Genomic DNA, 16,182 nt, shown 5'->3' with positions numbered 1-16,182 from the left:
ACCCCCAGTGATTCTTTTAGTGACATTGAACTGGAAGGAAGGATGTTAATTATATTAATATAATATTGAAACTGTCTTTTAATGACCCCTTTCACTTACAAGCATGGAAAGTGGATGGCAAATCCTGATCTGAAATGCTAGTTATAGAATGGGGACATGGGGGAAGTAGTTTGAAATTCATTTGTGAATCTGATGCTCTATATAAATTAAAAATGCCAATTCAGGTCCATGTTGAAATTGCTGAAAACTGTGTTGTTAAATACATTAGAGAAAGAAGCATGGATTCAGTGTAAAAAGCACCAGGATTATGTTTTTGAGGGGGAGGAGGTGGTGTTCTAGAGCAAATTGGTTCACTCTGCAAAACAAAAAAAATCCTGTTTACAGTAGCCAAACTAGAATATGAAGTTAAGCTCTTCAATTTTTGTTTATGCTTTATATGTTCCAAAATATAACAGTAAATAAACTAATATCAAATTAGTTCCACAATTATGTTAATTAGTTTAGCTAATATACCCAGTTTGCACTTTTCAAGAGTTCTATTATTGACTTCATTGATATGAAACTGCCCTATGCATAATAGAATGAATTTGGGGTTTGGTTAGTGTGTTTGATTTTGTTTTATATCTCTTTGTTTGTTTGTTTGTGGGTTTTTGTTTTTGTTTTGTTTTTTGGGGGTTTTCTTGTTTGTTTTTTGTTGGGTTTTTTTTTGGGGGGGGGGCGTGTCACAGAGGAAGATTCTTGTTTGGGGTGGTTTTTTGTGCCTGTAGTTCCTGACATGTTTGATTTCTAACTTATGTGTGAAGTCTTTGATTTTTCTAGTAGCAAAGTGGTAAATTTTCATTCTGACAGATGGAATTCCAAGTTTTGGATGGTTCATTGGAAGTTTTTGGCACAGTCTACTCACAGTCTTTTTTTTTCTTGGGAAGATGGCTGAATAGAAGACATCACTTTGGCTACCTTATTCAAGCAAAGAGAGTACACAGAGAAAATGTGCATGAATAGAAATTGTCATGCAACTCTGTGAGTCTTTTCAAGATTAAGACAGCTTGTACAATATTATGGATTGAGGATTAAAAATTTCTCTAAGATTCTAAAACATTGAGCCCTTTTATTTCTATATTATTTTCATGTCAAGATCCATCTTGTCCAGTACATGCCATTAAATCTCACCGTGATCTGGTTTGTTGCAGGAATCCAGAAACCACACAATTTCAACTACACTCACCAAAATAGCAGTCTAGTAGAATTTCTCAGAAGCATTATAAAATTGAGCTTAAATTCTCATATTTTACTTTGGTTTGTGAAACAGAACTGCAGTTGATATGAAGACAGATTAATATGGAGGAATTCTTTGACAAAAGTGGAACAAGCTGTTCTTGTCAAGGAAATGGCTTAATGGTTATAAATCCTATAGTTTTCTATTGAAAGCTAATGGAAATAAAGTGAGCCTGTACCCAAGTCATTGTTATTAAGTCCATATGTGTTGCAGCATCTTTATTTATAGGGCGATCAGAGTTGGAGAAAAATATGACTTACATAATTTATTATATTAAAGCTCCACAGTCTTTGTTAGTTTAATTTATGAAAACATTTTATAATTTCAGATTTTCAGTGGGGATTGATATATGTATATGAAGATCCTGGAAGACTATTTAAGCAATAGTAAATTCAGCCACCAAATTCCAGAGCTCTGTTACACATGTTTCTTGTAGTTTTACTAGCCTTTCATGGTACATCAGAAAATCCACATAGCATCCCTCAAAATCCCTAACTTTCCTTTCATTTCTATGTGTTTCTGTGATTTAATTTTGATTTGGTTGGCAAAAGTTCAATTATACAAGAGGAAATATGCACTAGGTTGGTTTTCTGGTAAACTGTATTCACCTCCTTTTCTACCTTGCTCTAGGAAATAATCTTTTCTTACACAGGAGATTGCTCCCATGAGACAAGCATGATACAATGCTTAGGAACGAAAGTAGGATTTAAGATTCCTGTTCTGTATATTTATTTTCCATAACGTTTTTGTGGTCACAGATGTTACGCAAATGAAGTCCTGTCATTTCTGCACTTAGTTTCAGACTGTCTCCCATTGCCTGATCATTTTCTTCATCATCTATGTACTGATGTCTTAAGTGACAGGAAAATCGAAATAGGAAAATGTTAGGACAATGAAAAATTATTAATCTTTAATTTCCTTATGTAGTAAATAAGTGAAATAACTAATAGCTCAGTAAAATAATTTTTAATAATTTTAATGTCATATATTATGCAGAACCTATATTAAATTATCATTTGATTACACAAAAAAAATACATTGTATTTTTTTGTATAAAATATAGTAGCATATTCTACAAAGAAGTAGCTGTGTTCCCATTGATTATATTCTTGTTTCTGAAACAAAGACAACAAAATATCCTGATTTGTTGAACTAGGAGTAAGTGTAGTAATAGTTATGAAATGTAGGTCCCATCATTTTATGAAAACCTGTTGTTTTCATAAACAACATGCACTAAACTAAAACTAAACTAACTAAACATAACTAACTAAACTAACTAAACTAACTAAACTAAAATTAAACTAACTAAACATAAACTAAACATGCACTTAAGATAAAAACCACATTAACTGCTCCAGAATTTTATGCTTTAGTTGCATGTTCACCTTTCAAAGTATAGAATTGTATATCTTCTCTGTATGCTGAAGCCATGTCAATGTGATACAGATTATCTCTAACCATATCTAAAAAAGTCTAGATGTGCCTCATCAGTCATGGCTGTAATTTAACATAAAATGATGGTGGATTTTCTCATTAGTATAAAGCAAAATTAGTATAATTGGCCTGGAGTAGAGAGCTTTCCAGAGCTTTCTTCAGTAAAGAAATTGATACCACATGTGAATGAGCTAAGATAAATTGTCAATTTCTCTCTGAGAAAGAGATTAAATAGCACAAGTAAAATTAATGAGAACAGGCAATTGTCCTCACCACAGCCATGGGCTCCAGAGAAACATGTAAAGTGACAAAAGCAATTAAAGAAAGTAAAGAGCTGATAGTTGAGGAGACAGTTAAGGGGAATGTCTCATATAAGGAGACAGAAGACACTGATGAGTATATATTTACATATGCTGGATGTATATTTATGTGTACACAGAGTATATAGATACTATACAGTAAATAATAGACCAAATTTATCCATACACATATCTAATTTGAAATCAAGAAAGGTATGGTGAAATTTTCTCTATTCTTTTTAATGGAAAGACAAAATTTATACAATATAGAATATACACTATATAAATATATAATTTATAACTGGTAAACTACTCTACACAGCATAGGAAGCATATGCAGTATGTAGATTATATATATATATTTCATATTGCCTAATAAATATAGATACAAAATGTAAATTTTTATATATTCTTATATTTTTTTAGTTACGTGGCTAAGTTAATTTTGCAAGTGGAGGATCCTCATAAAACATTTATTGCTTCCAATTATAGTATATTTGCATTATATTGATTTATAACAGTAACGAGTATCCAATGTCTGAATTAACATATGTTTCATCTTAAATTAATAGAAAAAGGTACTGTAACAACTACCATAGCATTAATAGACATCTACAGAAATCTGTGTACCAGAAATTATTATTAGCCTCATTTAAAAAAAAACTTAAAAACTTTTAATGATCTTTTTAGTGTAGTAGGGTAATTCTAGCCTTCTTGCTTTAACTCTATTCTTCCATTCTAAAAATTGTAATAGTTTCCTTATACCACAATAAAAATAGCTACATGACATTCTGTACTTTATCATAGTTCTTGGGTTTTTTAAGGGTAAGGCTTGGATACCTGCTTATGTGCGATGCCATGACCCTGACATAGCTAGCTTTATTTTCCCAACTAAATTTAGATTTTAGAAAGATACAAGAGATATGAACCCTACTCTTCTGCAGTGCAGAAATATGATGCAACAGAAAGTAATGTGCTGTATGCCTTCTTTTATCTATTCTATTCTTTTCCATTTCTTTTCTATTCCATATCCATCTATTCTTTTCCATTTTTTAACATACAAGAACTAGGTCATAAGAAAACAAAACAAAATTCTCTTCTTTTCCATATATGAAATTGGCAGAATATGGTGCTGAATGATAAAGTATTTTCTTCTTTCCAGTGTTTTTAACTGCTGCTTTCTTAGTAAGCACGAAAATGAAACCAAAATGAAAGTCTAAAAAAGAGCACTATCAGCCAAATCTTTCCCTAGCTGAGACACTGGTGAACAGATAATACATCTGCTGTTGGACTTGATGACTGTAAGGGTCTTTCCAACCTAAATGATTCTATGATTCGATGCTGTTGCGCAATGTGAACAATAAGAAATCTAGGATGTCCATATAGCAGTTGTAAGCGATACATTAATATCAATCATAAAAGAGAGCAGACTGTCAGTTCTGCTACCTAGTCATAAAAAGGTCCATGAAAATCAGCAAGAAAACAATTCCATTCCAGGTTTTGAATTTTCAGAGGCTTTTTTAGAGAGGAGATATGTGTCCAGTTAGAATCACAATCTGCATATTACTCTCTTGAGAGTGCTTGCTGTCCACAAATACCGTCCAGTCCTTGACTTCTAGAGTCTGGGTGCTGAGACTCTCTAAGTACTAAATGAAACTAACAAGTTTCTGGCAGCATTGTGCTGGCATTTAAACTGCTTTTGTAAAATATTTGTGTTTGGACAGAGCAACAAATTCTGGGGGGAAGAAAATGGTTTTGTGAAAATGGTCTCTCTTGAGATGTAACTTGTGTTAGCTATAGAAACAAAACTGTAAGTCCTCAGAATGAAAATATACATAAAATCCCAGTATTTCTTTCTACTCAATTTTTAAAACTTCAAATTAAGACTTAACTATTGTGCAATAATGGAAAGCTGCAGTTATAATAGTTAGGAATATTACAAATAGAAAACTTTGAAGGTACAAAATATTCCCAATAAACAAGACCAAAACTAAATGAGATTAAATATTGATGCCAAAAATTGATACATTTTTATTTAATAGTAATAGAGGGAAAGAGAAAGGAAAAGTAGAGAAAAGTTAGAAAAAGCTAGGGTTACTTTAAAAAGCACTGGAGAGGTCATCATCACAGTGTGCTATCTTTGTTGCTGCTGAGACCAGGGTGCACCATCATGTGTCATATGCAAGAAAATCACATGTGCTGGGTTGACCTTGGGTGATGTCAGGCTCCCACCAAAGCCACTGTATTGCTCCACTCATCACCTGTGCAGGGAAAAAACAATATAACAAAAAGCTTGTGGATTAAGATAAGGACAGGGAGAAATCCTCTCCCAAATACCAAGAACAAGTAACAAAGAAGACAGACTTGACTCAGAGAAAATTAATTTAGTTTATTAAGAGTTACTAAGAGTTGAATAATGAGAAATAAAAACTAAATAATACACCTTAAACTTTGTATTCCTTCTAATTTCCCAACTTTTTATTCCAAACTGTCACTAGGAAATATACTTGGAAATGATAAAAGTATTAATTTTTATTTTTCAGCCAGGCAAAATAATAGCCTTCAGTGTTATATCATCTAGGCAGCGTACTTTCCTGTTTATTTGAGGCATGAAACATTAAGCTTTAGGGGAATCTTCAGAAGTAGGTAAGAGAAAAAAGCTGAAGGAAAAAAAAAACAAACCAAACCAAGCAAAACCAATCAAACAAAAAAACACAAGGAAAAAAACCAAACAAAAAAAAGGATACAAAAACAAACCATGGCAGGCTGACAATTTTTTTCACATCATTTTACTGTTGTGACTATAGTGTACCTCTGTCTATTTCCATCCCCCAGTTTCTTATTTTGTTCTTGAGTTGGTAGCATGTCAAAACTGAATAACATTATATAAAATCAAGTACATAAATTGAACAGAGAAGATGGAGCTAGATGATCTTCAAAGCTCCTTCTAATAATAACTATTCTATAAGTCTTTGTCTCTGTAATTCTCTTAAGACAGGAAGTATTAGGGTTCAACTGACACATAAAAAAAGTCTGAAGAAGATGTTCTTGTCTTATTTAACTTTAGCACTATATGTAGGCAATGTCTTATTATAACATCTTATTTAAGTGGGCAATTAAATTTAGGGACACACAGAATTGTACATTTTATGTGAGTGCAGGTGGAAAATAAATTTCCTTGCTGCTGTCATCAGGAAGAAAAACCAGCCACAATCACTTTACCAATTTTTACACCCTATAAATTAGCAAAGAGTGTCGATAAAATATATTTAAATGGTAAGATTTTTACCAGAAGTAATTATATCACCTCAAATTAAAAACAAAACAGACACAGTTAAACTATCTCATGAAGCCTTTATAGGTCTAAGAATCAAAATCCCCCACATATTATTGACTGGAGATGTTCCTTTTTCCTCTTTTCTATTTAGATTATCCAGCAGCTGAGTTCCTTGTCTCCCTGAAAAAAAAAAAAAAAAAAAAAAGAAGATATTCCACCAATTGCACTTAAAGTAGCAGCCTACATATACACTTTAGAAAACACACAGGCTGGTTTGGATGACAGTTTCACTGCTTGATTTTCCCCAAGCCAAATGCACCTCTTGGCAGATCTCATCACTGAAGAACAGCTGAAGAGTCATCAGGTAGAAGTCATGAGTCACTGGCATTCCTCAATGGGGAAATCCCATGTGTGCCTTGCTTGCAGTGTGTATGGAATACATCCATCGGCTCTGGCAGTTAAATCCCATGGCCCACGCAGCAGATGGCACGATGACAAAGACTCTCCTGGAAAGACTCCATAAAAGTACAGCAAAGGCTGATGTGGTGCACAGAATTATGAAAGTGTCTGCACTGCTCTTTGCTAATGGTCTCCAAGTAGTGAACTGACCAAAGGACACGCAGGTCAAAGAATACATTGACTTTTGTCCAATGTTCTACTTTAAGATTTTTATTTAGCACCAGGAGGATTGTAGCATTTTAAAAACAACAAACTCTGCTTCCAGAAAACTATAGTGAAAGAGTGAAAGTATACTTTTTTTTTTTCCTTAGAAAAGATTAAAATATTAATGTTAACCAGTTACAGCTTTAGCATCCCAGCTTTAGCTTATGAAGAAGCAGGCTGTGGAGTTTTTGTGACTTTTGTTTTGGTTTTTTTAATCTACTTTCACTTGGTAACCTTTTCTGAGAAGACAGATCTTTTGTTTTGCTTCATGTAAGCCTGATCCTACAAGCTGTGAACTTTCATGACAGTATCTCTATTCCTCTTGACTTCTTCCATAGTGGCTAGTAAAAAATGATGCTGACCACCCACAGTATTTTATAAGATTAAAGGAAAAATTAAAAAGTATAGAGATCATAGAAAAGATCTCTAGTTGCGTGAACAAATGTTCCACCATAGTTAACAGAACAGTACTTCCTCATTGCTTTGGCACATTCTGCATTCATTTCTGGATCACATCGGGAAAACTAACCCACTGGAGACATCAGAAGGAAAAGCAAAGAAGGGAATTAATTGAACAGGGAAGATACTTCAGGCAATAGTTGGGCATTATGGGACAACAAAAGATGTCCACTAAATTCTGTTCAAGAGCAAGATTAATTTACTTATTATAGTAAAAAGTACCATAAGAAAATATCTGTCTTGACAGGGCTACAGTATGACTTTGTCAAACTCTGCAATATGAAACTTTGTAATTTAATTCATGTCCTCATAGCAAAAGAGTTGCTATACAAAATAGTGAATAAAATTGCACATAGAGAATTCATTTGCACTGAATATATCAAGAAATATATTTTATTTCAATAAATATAGACATTTAAAACAAACAGTTTAGCATTGACCTGGAGAAAAATATATCAGAGAAAAAGATAATAAGAGAAAAATTAATTACTCACAAGCAGCTGGTGGCTTTTCTGATCAAATCCCTTTCAGAGAGGTATGTACACAGTTTCATAATTTAAGATATCAGGAATATCTTTGCTTTCTGTGACTGAAAAAGGAATGTATAATTTCAGATCAATTTCATCTTTTCAATGATCATGGAAAGAGAATAAAGTGATTAGAAGGTTTACTGCAAAATTTTGAACATTTGTGAACCTCGGGAATGTATTAAGCAGGAGTCTCTGAAATACAGTAAATATTTGCAAAGAGATATCTAGGCAATATTTCTTCACTAGTTATCAATTATCTTGATTAGAAAATAGCATGGTTCTAAGCATTCTTTCTGTAACAAAGGACCCAAATACTTGTTTCTTCAAAGAAACTTGAAATTTTAATTTTTTGCTGTTCCATATATATTAGAATGCCTATGGTGTCACATTAAACAAATTTTCCTGTCAGAAATAAATCTCTGGAAATTTCCCTTCCTCCTTCTTCCATTCCTCCAAAATTTGAGCAGAGTATCAGGAAAATGATAAAGAACAGCAACAGTCATTTTTTTCTTCTATTTTTCACCCCAAACTGACTGACTGCAGTCAGGAATGGTTAGAGAGCTGACTAAAAGAAATAGTTTGTAGACTGGGGGTAATTTTTGTCTGAAGAATTTTAGAATGCTCATTTATAATGATAAATCCCTGCAACGTTATCTCATTATTATTGTTATTATTGTTATTATTATTATCTCTGAATTTCCTTAACAGGTGGGGAAGTTACCAGTCACTTTTATGTAAATGAAGCTTAGAATGGGTAAGTATGTGAAGGAAAGCACACAATTTCATATGGAATAACTATCAAAACAGCACAGTGCTGGATTATCTAGTGTCTATAAAGGCATTGTAAGATTTTTAAAAGGACATATTTTAAAAAAACATTTCAAAAATTATGTTATAATTTTAGGGTTCTTTCTTCTTATTATAATTTTTTGTGTTTTTTTCTGGCCTTTAAATAATGAATAAATCAACTAGTAATAGCTCTACTAATTACTCCATACTTCACTAAAAACATGGATTTGTGAGACAGAAAATTTATTAACAACTACATAAAGCAAACTACTAAAAGAATTTAGTATTTAACAAAATAGCTAATTGAATTTATTATAAAATGTTGATACAAATAATTGAAATGGAAAAAAAAGACAAAAAATAAGTCTGGGATTTAAAAATCCCAGATGGATGTCAATTTCAAAAATTTTTAGGAAAATTGTATACAATTATTACACAAAAAGTGAAATGCCTAATTTTATATGTTTACAGTTCCTGGAAACAATATTTCCAGGAATACAGTTATCCTGGATAATGTTAGATAAATAAAATTATACAGGTCTTTCTGAAGTGTAAGATTCTCATCAACTTTTGAAGATTATCCATGAAGTGGATTAATGTAAACACTGTATAGATTATATTATGCTATACCACAAGGCCTGTGGTATATTGTCCTGTAATGGAGCTAAATTCAAAACTGGCATTCAAAAGTCTGAGGATTCTTTATTCAGACTTCTTATACTCATTTCCATAACCCAAATTACCTTTGATGAAATTTTTCCATAGAGTATTTATAGAATCAAGATTTTCACCCTGTGCTAGACTTTATTATTCAAAGCTCAAAAGCCCTGATAAATTTCTGATAAAGGTCTGAGAAATTTCTCATCATGACACTATTCTGCATGCTGCCTAACCATCTTTACATTTGTTAATCTTTATTTTGTATGCAGGAGAACTTGATTTTGATTATAAATACCTTTTGAGATAAAAAGGTGTAATTGTCTTGAATTCAGTTAAGTTTTTTCAGTGGGGATCTATACTGCTGTGTGGAATGTGACCAAGGTGACCTTGTCCCTAAGTATGATTCAACAGCTTGAGTCATTGTTGATATATACAGAAAAGAGCAGGATGTTACAAGTTTCCATTATTACAACCTTTGATTTGCAGCTTTGCATCATTTTAGAGAGCTCCTCTAAGATTCTAATTCCAGAAAGAAAAGGTAAAACATGCTGTCCATGAAGATAAGTAATAAGTGCATTACACTTAGGTTCATATTCTGTGCTGATATTCTCCAACACTGTACTTTTTTCAAAGGTCTGAATATAAATGCAATAAAACCTTGTTAGGAGTGAATACATTATTGAGAAACTTCAGAAATATATCATTTAGCATTTATCAAGGTCTTTAAGAAAGTCTACTCTAATTTCAACCTTATAACAGAAAAAGAAATGAGAAAATAGAACTTGTCATCACTATTGATAATCAGTGTTTCTGTAAATATGGAAAAAATCCTGAGAGGTGGCATTTTAATAGCAATTTCGTGTTGTTTAGCTAGAAGCTATGCTAAGGCACATGGAGGACAGGGAGGTGATTTGAGACAGCCAGGAGGGATTCACCAAGGGCAAGTCCTGACTGACCAACTTAATGGCTTTCTATGATGGAATGACTGCATCAGTGGCAAGGGAAGCACTGCAGATATCAGTTTTCTGGACTTCTGTAAAGCCTTTACCATGATCCCCCACAGCATTCCTCCCTCTAAACTGTAGAAAGATTGATTCAATGAGGGGACTGTTAGATGCATAGGAAATTGATTGGACAGTTGCACCCAGACCGTAGTGGTCGATAGCTCTGCATCCCAATGGACATCGGTGACAGCTGGTGTCCCTCAGGCTCTGTACTGGGACCAGCGTAATTTAATATATTCATTAGTTACATGGACAAAGGGATTGAGTGCACCCTCAGCAAGTTCGCAGAAGACACCAAGCTGAGTGGTGCTGTTAGCACACCTGGAGGATGAAATCTGTCCAGAGAGACCTGGACAATCTCAAGAAATGGGTCCATGAGAATCTCATGAAGTTTCAAAAAACCAAGTACAAGGTGCTCTGTGTGAGTTGGGGAAACCCCGAGTATCCATGCGGGCTGAGAGATAAAGAGTTCAACAACAGCCTTGTCAAGAAGGGCTTGGGAGTGCTGCTGGATGAGGGCTTGGACATGAGATAGGAATGTGCACTTGCAGTCTAGAAAGCCAAACATATCTTGGGCTGCATCAAAAGCAGCATGGAGGAGGTGGAGGAAGGTGAATCTGCCCCTCTTGTCCATTCTGGTGTAGACTCCACCTCAAGTACCATGTCCAGCTCTGGGGTCCTCAGTACAATAAAAACATGGACCTGTTGGAAAAAGTCCAGAGGAGGCCACCAGGATGATTAGAAGTCTGGAGTAACTCTCATACAAGGAAAGGCTGAGAGAATTGGATTTATTCAGCCTCTGGAAAAGAGAACACTTCAGGGTTGATCTAACTGGAGCCTTCCAGTACCTTAAGAGAGCCTCCAACAAAGATGGAGACCATAAACAAGGACATGTAGGACAAAAGGGAATGACTTCAAACTAAAAGAGGGCAAGTTTGCAGTAAATATTAGGAGAAAAATCTTTACTTTTGACAGTATTGAGGCACTGGAACTGGTTTTCCAGAGAAGCTGGGGATGTCCCATCCCTGGAAGTGTTCAAAATCAGGCTAGATGGAGCACAGATAGTGACAAGTGTCGCTACCCATTTAAAATCCCATTCTATGATTCTGTGAGTCTGTATTAATAGTTCGTATAGAAAATCATATATGTACTTATAAAACCAACACTGTATTTCAAATGGCTTTTAATAGATATTTGATTCGGCCATTGTAGTTCAGAAAGACAAAGATTCTAGGAGACATTGCAGTGAATGTAATACTATTTCTTTCCTAGATAACGACACTGAGTTTAAAATGCACTTATCTAAAGAGCATGAAAAATTACACAAAACTTGAAAAAAAAATTAAGCCCTTTAGTTGGCTGAAAGTAGGGAAAAATGAATGAAAATCTATATGAATGAGAAATAATACTAAAACATTTTGGAAAGCTTTCAAAGCTTTCCTTTAATTTCACCTCCACTCCCACTCACACTGTTGTTTTTGTCCAACCTAACACTAACTTTTCTGCTAACCTTTAGAAAACACATAACTATTGTCCAGAGAAAAACGCAGTTGCATAACATTTCTGCTACACAAATGTGACTGCAGGAGTCTCATGTGCAGAAGTCTGAATGGAGACTATAGTGACAGATACATCAACACCAACATCAAAAAAAAAAACAACCCAATGCCCACAAAATTAACAGAGAGAAGGGGAGAGAGACAGGGAGATGGAGGAAACTGAAAAGGGATAGCTCTTCCCAAGTGCCCTTCTTGGGAAAGGAGAAACAGTCCCACATGAGCATTCCTCACAAGCTCTCACCAGTGCAGCAAGTGACAATGAAAAAGATTATGAAGATGTTCATCTTTTGTAGATGTTGTGCTTTACCTCAAGTTTAATGGACTTTCCATATAGAGTGGCACAAATGTGTAATTTGTTGTGACTATGATTTTATTAACATTTATTGAAGTACGTTAATCAGAATTAACGCTGATCCGTTCTTAAGGTTTACATGGAGTGACCTTACACATAATAGAACATATAATAACACAATTCCACAGTTGTGACTATGATTTTATTAACATTTATTGAAGTACGTTAATCAGAATTAACACTGATCAGTTCTTAAGGTTTTGTTTACAATATTATTAGATAATATTTGTCAAGTATTGAAATTAATATTATTTTCTCAACTGAGAATTGAGTTTTAGTTTCTTTAAAATAAGCCAACAAACAAGACATGGAAACAGGACAAGGTGACTCAAAGACAGCAGTTATGTATTTCCCATGCATCACATTAAAAAACAAAATATAAATGCATGGGTGCATGAGAATGAGTAAAAATATATGAGACTAACAGCATAGGCATTCTAAAGCAAAAGTGTTGCCGTGCTGCAAAATGCTATCCAAATAAATAAAAATAAGTCACAGGATATCACAAGATAAAGAGATGCTTTCGCTTTCTCTAAACCCTAACTTGAACCTTGTGCTTTAGCCAAAGCTCCAGCCATGGTTCCAAGGAAGAATCTTACATGGCTGGGGCTCTTTGGAAGCCTGCTGTTCTCATTCATAGTGCCATGCCAGCTCTGTTTTGCAAAAGTAGCTCTGTGTTTTCCTGAACCCAGCCACTAACCCTAAGCCCAAGGCAGTGCTTCTGTCATAATAGGGCTAAGTGTGACAGAATTTTTCCAGTAGTTGTACTGTATGTCTTCTAGAAATAATATTTAAAGATTAAAAAAGAAAATTTAAAAAAAATTAAACCAAACACACACTATATATGTAATGCATATTTTTTCCTCAAGATATTTAACTTTGTAAATGTTTGTATTATTGTGTTTTCATTTTTTAAATTCATGGACCTGAAGAGGCAGATGGCTAAGTGATTTGCAGATGGTTGAAAATGATAAATGGTGATGACAAGGTTAGTAATAGTACTTTTGTTCACTGTATTAGTGCAATCTGTTTCTGCCTAGGAAGAAACCTGAACTATTAAGTGAGCTTAAATTAACAAAGTATTTTCCTCTCATTTTTGCTCTGATAGTTTATGGTTTTGTTTTCAATATAGTTCATATTTATCTGTACTGAGTGCCATTTTAATACACTTGTAGTTTTACAGCTATTTGCGGTGTCTTGGGTGACACCAGCTATTTTATCTGTGTATCTAAACTTTTTTCAGACATATTTACAGGTTTTTGAGTTCATGGCATGTTAAAAATGAAGAAAGAAAATCACAGATACATTATATAACTATCCTGTAAAACTGGTAGAGGTAAGTGCCTTGTATTTGGTTTTATTCCCTTGAATTTATATATCAACTGTGATAATTTGGAGTGGCAAGGTTACTGGTAAAAACAAAAAATATTATGTATTCTTATTTTTTTGTGCTTTTATCAATTGTTTTCCCTTTCCTAATTCCCTAGACTGACAATGAAGAAAGTAGATAATAAAGGATAATAAAGGAGATAATAAAAGATAAGTAGGTAGCCAAAACATTGGTAAAAGGTAGGGAAAAGATTTGTATATGAATATGAGAATGGAGGCTTACACTGATTCAAACCAATGACTTGTCTGGTTAGGCCTCTTACACATGACAGTGTACAGGACCATTTATTTTCAGAATGAGGTAGAGGAAAAACAGTGACATTTCCAATAATTCAATGTGGTCTTAATTTCATCTTCATTCCATTGCTGGGCAATGGAATTTTTTACTAGAATAATTTCTCAATAATCTCTACCATAAAACAAATAAAAAAAAATTATGAGCTTACAATAAATATATGTTTTTCCAGACACTGCTTTGTATTTTGCAAGGTTTTTTCTGAGCAAAATTTATGACTGGCCTTGCCATTTTTAACTTGGAATTTTATCTATCACTGTCCATATGTGGCAGGCCGTCTAACCCCTTTGCCCCCCTCCTCTCTACCACAGCTAGTTGGTGCATAAGAGATAACCCAGGCTGAAAGGCCAGCAAGGGGTCATCTCTGGTGTCAAAAGAGCTCAGGCCTCAGCTAAGAATCAACATCTTAGTCTGGAGAGCAGCTGTAGGAAGAGGTAAATAAATATTCTTGGCCGACAGACACTGTTTTACTAACTATAAAAGACACAAGTGTTATCACAGAGGCAGAAACCTCTTACACCCTGAAATGTTCAAAACGTCTCCCTAGAGTTTGGATGCAGATTCTGTGGTTACTTTCCTGGGGACTGAAGGAAAGGAGCTTGATGTGTGCCCTATCAACTACTGGATGGTAAGATACATTGAATCCTAAGTTATATTATTTCTTCTCCAGCTCTAAAATTAATAGATGCCTTTAACCTCATACCTACTAGTAGTTTTATTTTTGTCTTTATGACTGTGTAGTATTAGTGTAAGTCTTAGGTCTGTTAGTTTTATGTCTATTAAACAAATAATTCATTTTATAACACACTGAATCAGCCATTATTAAATGGCTGAATGAGAGTGGGTTTTGGGGTGCTGGCCACCTCAATAAAGCTATTGCCTGCTGCCAGAGGCCTAGGCAAAATGCAAGGACTTATCTAAACCCTCATGTCCATTCGTAACACCATATCAGAAGTTTTATTCAATTCTTCAGAGCTCTTGACTACCTTCTCAGATTTTGCTAAGAATTTTTACACAAATATTTCTAACATCAATTCTACTCCGGACCAACCATTATAAACATATCACAGTGATTAATCACTTTGATTAATATTCTTCCTCCTCTTTTCTAGTTCCAATCAAATACTCTAACTCTCATGTCCTTTACAATAAAAAGGTGTTCATCAGAGTTTATGAATAACGTTTTAAGTATCTTGTATGTCTGACTCTTATATATTGATGTGACTTCTTTTGACAAATTTATGGCTTTTTCATTTGCTAGTCTATGATTAGTGATGACCTATTCACCATACAGCTGCCAGGCTCATTCCCTCAAGTCCTTTTGAATATCATCTTCTTAATTTTTCAGTCATCTGGTACTTTCATACATTCTTAAAAATAATTTCCTGTGAATACAAGATATTGCCAGAAAGTTATTGAAATACTGAATACAGCTCTTCCAACCCTTCAAATTTAAAATATTTCTCCTGTATTCGTGAATCATACTCTTTAATTACTAGAGAAGTCTCTCAAAGCCATGTAGACATAGCCCTGCTTCCATCTTAATACAGACTACAAGTTGTTAGCAGATAGTTCCATCTTTCAGCAATACATGTGAGCAACCCTATGACAGTTGGCTAGATATAGATATACTGGAATTCGGTAGTTTATTCATAATCTCAATTTTGTCTATCAAAATAGTCTTACATGGTACTGGGATATGGCCACATTTATAAAATTGTCATAAATAGCTTATCCCACAGCATTGACACAGATTAGTGCATCCCTTTAAAGTCAGATATTTTCAGGATACAGCTAAGTGGGGGAAGTCCAGGAAGGATTGACAGAAGTCATATAGACCAGAAATTGTTTTTTGTGAAGAGAAAAGTTAGATAGGGCTGCTTTATGGAAGAATTGAGACTTCCAAGGAGCAATAGGATTTAAAAAGTACAAACAAACTACCAGTGAATTATTTAAACACAAATAACATAAAGTTTCAATTCTGCTTTGGAAAATGAAGGGAGCTAACTCAAGCTACAATGTCAGAGTCAAAATCTGAGAACCTATAATTGCAAGAGATTCAGCACATAGAAATTGAAAGTAATAGTATTTTACTTTTTTCCTCTGGATATTCACACATACACATTCAGGGCCTCTTAATAATACATACATTTGAACATCAAAAATATATAAATAATACATAAATTTGAACATCAT

This window comes from Taeniopygia guttata, chromosome 2 (genome assembly GCF_048771995.1).
Source record: "Taeniopygia guttata chromosome 2, bTaeGut7.mat, whole genome shotgun sequence".
Taxonomy (NCBI): Eukaryota; Metazoa; Chordata; class Aves; order Passeriformes; family Estrildidae; genus Taeniopygia; species Taeniopygia guttata.
Note: the sequence above shows the minus strand (reverse complement) of the source record.